Source organism: Nomascus leucogenys, chromosome 3, assembly GCF_006542625.1.
Source record: "Nomascus leucogenys isolate Asia chromosome 3, Asia_NLE_v1, whole genome shotgun sequence".
NCBI classification, from domain to species: domain Eukaryota; kingdom Metazoa; phylum Chordata; class Mammalia; order Primates; family Hylobatidae; genus Nomascus; species Nomascus leucogenys.
This window is the reverse complement of record NC_044383.1, coordinates 78223796-78232324: the sequence shown is the minus strand read 5'-3', so window position 1 is coordinate 78232324 and position 8529 is coordinate 78223796.

Below are 8529 nucleotides of genomic sequence, written 5' to 3'. Positions count from 1 at the left end.
AATGTTGTATGTTCTTAAAGCAATTAAAATATCATACTGCCTATAAATATTATTCCAGATGTTGTAAGGAGAATGCAGAAGAAATTATGGAAAAGAAAGCTATTGGTCAGGAAAAGAAACGCCACCTTGAGAAAAATGTCCACAGACATGTGCTCATATACAACTACATACATTTAGATAAATATAAAATGCAACAAATAACTTTTAGGTTTTATAGTTTGGATATTAACTAAAGAAAAAAAGTACTACACAACACTACATTTAAGATTATCCTTGGAATAATTATTTAAAAACTAATTTTCATGAATTCCATCACATATTACTCAGGAAAAGAAAAATCTAATGACAATGTTATTGTTACAGAGAAAGAAATAAAATAGTTCTACCATTGTCTAAAATGATTTGTGTGCATATTTCAGTGACAGAACTGCAAAAATAAATATCATTTAAATTATGATATATATAAAATAACATAAATAAAATATAAAAATAATATAAAAATTATTATAATCTAAATGATAAGTAGATTTTAATCTAAAGGTAAAAGAGTCTAAATGAAATTCCTTATAATAATCTAATACAAGTCAACATTTGTAGCCTTTGTTAGTTTTTTCTTGCCAGTGTACTTAACTTGTACACATTTTCTAAAGTCTTGATTTTCAAGTTACATGTTTCAATTTATATACGACGGAACTAATCACATCTTCTTTCCTCTTCCTTCCCTTTCTACATTCAGGCTTTTGCTTGCCATATTTTCTCACTTAAATATATTTCTTTTCTCTAAGTATAATCTTCAGCATCACTTCTCTAGCCTGTAGCAGGTTTTTTCCTCCTTTGTGTAAAAGAAAGTAAAATAGACCTTATTTTGTGAATCCCATTTTGTTTTAATTAGGAAGATATTGATACAACTCTAAAATATACATTGAACATTCTAAATAATGGGACAATAACAGTGTTTTTTTCCCCTTTACCAACAACATTTTGCCAGTAGTTAATTTATTCAGTTTTCTTCAGCACTGTTTCCTTAAGAGTTTTCAAAAGGATGGGGAAAATCATAAGCTGTCTTTTTAGGATACAGAAACACAAAAGGAAAAAAAGCATCTCCCTGTCAGTCACAATGTTAACACTAAGCAACAGCTCGGCAATATTATTCCCACCAAAAACAGATGTCTTAGGTTCACAATGCAATGTAATATTTTAGGGGGATTTAAGAGTGTGCCGCAGTTTCCACTTGACAATCTTCTTTTCACTGAGTGTCCATCCTATAAAACACACTGCAGTGATAAGGGACTAAGTTAGTCTCCTAGATTGTCTAATAAAATGCTATTATATTGGAACATGTTTAGTAAAATTATTTTCTTTTGAACAATGAATCACCTAGTTGTAATGAAAAAGAAGATTTCTTTGGTGTATGCCTCTGGGTAATAATTGAGTATTTTCTTCTTGTAGAATGACTTTAGTCTGGCATGTAGTAGGCTTTCAATATGTATTTACTAAAATATGAAAAGAAAAATAGGGCATATTTATTTTAAGGAGTGTTTTGGTTAAATGTTATAGCTTTAGAAACACGAGCTTTGTTATTAATGACCCTCTTCTGTGTGCCATAAAAAGCATGGGTATATCAAGTATAAAACACTAATAGGTCATTTTGCACTAATAATAACATCCTACTTCCTGAAAATTAATGTACATGGTCATTACATGTATATTAATAAACTCTTATTTCAAGAGCTTAATAAGACAGATGGATAATAGATATAATTTTCAACATCAGCAGATTTAACAACAACCAGCTATTTCCAAGTATTACTTTTACTTTGCCAGTTCTCAAAAATACTAAACAAGAGGTCATTTTTGTATTCAGTTTTACTGAGTAGAACAGCTCATTGCTTCTAGTAAAATGATACTGGCATTTCGATAATTTCTGCAAACTTGAAAAATTATCAAACGTTTGATTTTCAAATAGCAAGAATCACTTGTTATATCTGACTTACAAGTTTCCAAGTCTTTACAAATAGTGCTGGCTAACCAGCACAACAATAGTGTGGATGGGAAGTGCACAGAGAAGGATAATGGAAAGACTAGGCCCTGATTGTTCTATTAAAATGGGAGCGATTCATCACTTAGCACCATTAGGCACTGATAACTTGAACTGTATAAAGAAGACCTTTCAGAGTTTCAAGTGTTCTTCAGTCAACACAATGCACTGGGGAATAAAAATTGGTACATCTGTTATAAAATATAGATACTGGTTGCTGAAGGGAATTATCAATTTGATAATTAGTCACATTTAAAAAATCATTAAAATAATATCTTATGCAAAATTAAATCACAGTGGATGGACCATACGGATATTTTTCTATTTACTGTATTTCATTATGGCACTGATAAGTAGCATATAGTTTGTAACACTGTCATTTAATAATTAAAATGACTTTTATTATTTTGTTTACTGGTTTCTCATTTCTAGAGACTGTAATTTTGCTTTGTGATTAGTAATGAAGCTCACTCAGCAGCTCCTTCTAATAGAACTCAGCATGGACAATTTTCCACATAGATTCAATCTCTGCCTGAATCACACTAATCCTTTGATTGGGCTCAAGGAAAGGCTTGGATCCCTGTAGAGTTCCTGATGCACCGACTATTCATAAAAATAATAACAAGGCACCAAGCAGTCAGAAATGGGGGCCTTGCACCTGTTCTTTGCCCCAGTGAAATGAACCGCAAGATGATCCTTGTTGATTCTTCACTGGGACTAGATCTAACTTATTCACACTGGGGACTGAAGGCCTTTTGCAACGTTTGAGCCTAAGATTGTAGTTGAGAGAAGCTTTTGATGATCATAACTCATTCCTCTGTCTTTGAAAAAAGACACAGAAGGTTACTCTATACGTAAATCAGACACGCACACATAAGTGTAAACACATACACATGGAAAATAGCTACAGTAAATACAAACAGGCAAAGTGTTTTCATGTTTTGCATGTAGGCAAATATTGAAACAGATTTTCTTAGTGACAATGTTTTTATGGTTCAGTAAAATTTGAAGTTATGTTAATACTTATGGATCCCCAGGGAACTATTTAGCCCCTACAACCAGTCACCATGGTGGTCTTATGGAATAAAACACTGGTTTGTACAGTATGCTTCTTTATCATTAGGCAACCAAAGTAGTTAATTTTCCCATGTCTAAAATATTAGCTTCTCTTGATTATCAACATATTGATAATTTAAGACACATTTTAGATTAAGATTTGTTAGTCCATAGTAAGATGATCATTAGAACACTAGCTTGCTGACAAAATGGTACTCATGCAAGAAATGAAGGAAATTATTTACTTTATGAAAGCTGCAGTACTCATTCAAGCAACTCAGCAAGACCAGTATAATTCAGGGGTTAGAAAATAGGCATGAGGATGTAAAAGATGCAGGTCCTAATATTTAGTGCACCTGGAGTTGGTCCAGGCTCATGCATAACCCCTCCTCACATTTCTTCAAGTAGATATTCATCATGGTTAGCAAGTTCATCTTCGAATGCATTTAAATCCTTCTGAAAGGGTGAATGGGAAAAAATTGTTTTTGTTAATCATAGAGCACTCTGATATTTCATACCTACCTTTTTACTTTTAAGGCTATTTTTTGGAACAGGTTCAGTCTTATTCATATAGACTGATTTTGCTTGTTAGACCATTGTAAAAATAACTAAGTGTTCTGTTCAATATATTTCTCGTAATGTAAAAAGTTCACATTTTTTCTAATCATATGATAAATATAAATATATGGTAATATTTATCTGCAATGTTTTATTTTAAGAATGGCCTCAAAATGTAGTTACCAAACAACCTTTACAGAGGAAAATGTGATTGTCATTGCTGCGAGTATGGCATTCTAGAGAGCCTGGATGGAATTTCAAAATGAAACAACTGAAATGACAGTTAAAGTATTATTTTAAAAATAATGCTAAGTTTTCGTAAAAAGAAGAATCCATAGAACTTCAAGTAAAGTGACAATAGTAACCTTGAACAATAAGCAACAGCTAAAAGTAGGTTTGCATCTAGAGGGCTGTAGATAACCCTGGAAACTTTGAATTTTTGTTTTAATAATGGCATGGGACATAGCAGAATATAAAGCCTAATGCTTGTTTATGCTACACAGAAGATTGATCAGAGTGACTGGTCTATATTCATTTGATCAGGCTGAAGATAGGCAAGCTAGGTGTCTCTCCCATAAGGAGGCACCCAGTCAGAATTTTTTTAGTGACTTCTTCAATTTTGCACCTCAGGTGCCTAGGTTACTTCAAATTACACCAGACCTTAATCTGGGTGCTAAGTGGAAGTAAAATATCTCTCCAAAGAATAAACTAGCTTGCCAATCCATGGGTTTACATTGTGAATTCACATCAACGATAAAATCTAACAATTTCAAGCCTAGAGTGGAATGCGGAATGGTCCCTTGTACGCAGTACACTCAAGTCATTGTGGAAACCATTACAAATCCTCTCTAAAGAAACTCAGCACTGATGAAGATAAAAATCTAAAGAATGAGAACAAAGACCTCTCTAAAGAAACTCAGCACTGATGAAGATAAAAATCTAAAGAATGAGAACAAAGACACAACATACCAGAATCTCTGGGACACATTCAAAGCAGTGTGTAGAGGGAAATTTATAGCACTAAATGCCCACAAGAGAAAGCAGGAAAGATAAAAAATTGACACCCTAACATCACAATTAAAAGAACTAGAGAAGCAAGAGCGAACACATTCAAAAGCTAGCAGAAGGCAAGAAATGACTAAGATCAGAGCAGAACTGAAGGAAATAGGGACACAAAAACCCTTCAAAAAAATCAATGAATCCAGGAGCTGGTTTTTTGAAAAGATCAACAAAATTCATAGACCACTAGCAAGACCAATAAAGAAGAAAAGACAGAACAATCAAATAGACACAATAAAAAATGACAAAGGGGATATCACCACCGATCCCACAGAAATACAAACTACCATCAAAAAATACTATAAACACCTCTACATAAATAAACTAGAAAATCTAGAAGAAATGGATGAATTCCTCGACACATACATCCTCCAAGACTAACCCAGGAAGAAGTTGAATTTCTGAATAGACCAATAACAGGCTCTGAAATTGAGACAATAATTAATAGCTTACCAACCAAAAAAAGTCCAGGACCAAATGAATTCACAGCCGAATTCTACCAGAGGTACAGGAGGAGCTGGTACCATTCCTTCTGAAACTATTCCAATCAATAGAAAAAGCGGGAATCCTCCCTAACTCATTTTATGAGGCCAGTATTATCCTGATACTAAAGCCTGGCAGAGACACAACAAAAAAAAGAGAATTTTAGACCAATATCCTTGATGAACATCGATGCAAAAATCTTCAATAAAATACTGGAAAACCGAATCCAGCAGCACATCAAAAAGCTTATACACCATGATCAACTGGGCTTCATCCCTCGATGCAAGGCTGGTTCAACATACGCAAATCAATAAATGTAATCCAGCATATAAACAGAACCAAAGACAAAAACCACAGGATTATCTCAATAGATGCAGAAAAGGCCTTTGACAAAATTCAACAACCCTTCATGCTAAGAACTCTCAATAAATTAGGTATTGATGGGACGTATCTCAAAATAATAAGAGCTATTTATGACAAACCCACAGCCAATATCATACTGAATGGGCAAAAACTGGAAGCATTCCCTTTGAAAACTGGCACAAGACAGGGATGCCCTCTCTCACCACTCCTATTCAACGTAGTGTTGGAAGTTCTGGCCAGGGCAATTAGCAGGAGAAGGAAAAAAAGGGTATTCAATTAGGAAAAGAGGAAGTAGGAAATAATTAACAAATTTAATAAATGTTTTAAAATTCAAAAAACTTTAACATATGAGAAGTGATCAGAATGCCATTTAAAGCAAAAGTAACAGATCTGAAATATAACTAAATAAAATGTTAAGAATTTTTTAAAACATGATAATTGCAACTAAAACAATGCATACATTAACCAATAGATGACACAGTGAATGAGAACACAGATGCAATGTAATTTTTCATAATTCAGAAGGCAGAAATAAGAAAAGGGAAATATTTTTAATGAAATAATGGTTAGAAAACATGAGGATAGACTAATACTAATGTGTAAATAATTGAAGTTCTAGAATTAGATCATAGAGATAACTTAGGAGAGAGTATTTAAAGGTAATTAGCAAATGAACTTTCAGAATTTCTTATGGTAAACTCAAATTCAAAAAGCTCAAAAAACTTGAGAAGTACAAACAAAAAATTAATGCATGCAGCACACATCTTAACAAAAATGTAAAACATAAAGAAAAAGGATGCTATCTTCAAAAAGTACAGACAGAAGAGCATGGACCATGAGCAAACAAACACCATTAGACTAAGTACTACCTTGAAAATAGCAGAAAGGGAAGATTGAAACAATAGAATATTATTTAAAATATATGAATAATTTCAATCTAGGATTCTATATCCAGTAAACTATGTTTCATTAACAAAAGTAATGATATTTTCAGATACCTAAAAATGAAGTCATTTTGTAGCAGTAACATTCTTATGAAAGCAAATTTTAAACCGTATAATTCTGATGGAAGAAAATGGTTCTCAATTAATATTTTTAAAGCTCTCTTCAAATTCATTATTAACCAGAGAAACCCTAACAGCAAAATAAGACATCATTTCACATCGACTAAATATGCAAATGTCTAGTATGGATGAAAATCTACGATGACAACAAAAAAATTTCCTATGGCTGGTAAGAATGAATACATCCATCCACTGTGTGAATGTCATTATCTAGAAGAGTTGACAATACAATAACAGATAAATTCTCACACATGCACATCTATATAAACACATTCAGATACGTATGTGTATATATATATATATATACACACATACATACATGTGTATTCACAGATGCATTGTTTATAATAGTAAAGTAATGAAAACAAACCAAGAGTCCATCCAGAATACAAAATGTCAAAAGAGACATACAATAGAACATTATATCTCAATGAACATGAAGTACAACCACATGCATCAACATGGCTAAAAGTCCAAAACTAATACTGAGTAAAAAGAAATTCATAGAAGAAAATATGCAATATAATATTATTATATAAATTTCAAAAATAGGCAACAGTTAATAATATGCTATTTAAGTATACATACAACATAAATCTATCAATAGTAACAGTGATTAACACAAAGGTTGGCATAGTGGTTATTTCTTGGGGAATGAGTGGGTAGTAATTGGTAGACAGAAGGATGCAATTATTTAAGCACACATAGGGATTCTAAGTATGTACTAGTAATTTACAGCATTTAGACTGTGTGATGAATACACATCTATGCTTTTTAAAATTTTACTATTCTTTAAAACCTGCCTACATATTATATATAATGTTTTGTGTAATGACAAGTTTCAAAAAATTACAAAAATTTATATGGAAGAGTATGTTCTTGCATAAGGGAAAATGTTAAATTTTTGTTTCACATTCCACTTGCCTGGAAGGCAAAATTGAAAAGCAGAATGAGAACAGAACTGCTTATTTGTAAGAAAAATTTAGCAACACTAGCTTCCAAAGAACATGGTCTTTAAGATTATTGCCTGTGAAGAAGAAGGAGAAAACGAGAGAAGCCTATTAATTTAGGACCCCAACTCTAATGAAATCATAGCTTTAGAAGTGTATTGAAGTAAAATGGCTACTTGGAAGTCTTTAAATAAAAGCAGATTGCTCTTTAGCCATTCAAGACCCTTTCAAATGTAAAGTCACCCACCACCTCACCACTCTAGCCTTTGGTTATAGCAAAGCAGCTCCTTAGTATCTCAGGTGCTAAGATTAGGGAAAGCCATTATCAGGAAGACAGTACACAATGTAATCAGATCATTGTGAGAGCAAAATAGAGCACATGTTACATTAAATCGCTTGGTAAAAAGCCTGTAAAAGTTGACATTTTAAATCTTTTTGGGGCAATACTGCATAGTAGTTACACATCTGGGATTTAGGCAGATTTTATTCAAAGCCCAGCTCTACTATTTGCTAGTCATACATTCTGCAGAGAGACATTTAGCTTTTAGGTTTCTTAATTTTCAGGATTAAGTTATAAATGTAATAAATCTCTTTGTATAGTGGTGTCTGACACATAAAATTGCTAAAGGAATGTTAACAATTTGGGTTATGCATTGGACTCCCTGTCATCATAACTCTAAGGTTTTAGGTACAGATCCCCATCTAGAATAAACCATTCACCTATTGAGAATTCATTTAATCAGTAAGGTTGTTTTTTTTTTGGTAATGTACAATGAATATTGATAGCAGTACTGAGGGAATCAATATTCTGTGAGGGGCTAGGTACCAATTTACAGCAGGTACTACTAATTGACTTATCAGAGACTGAATTTAGCATGTTTTGTTTTGGTCTTACAATGTTTTTAAAACGGTGCTAAGGTTTAAATACTGAGACATTTATATATATATAATAAACCTA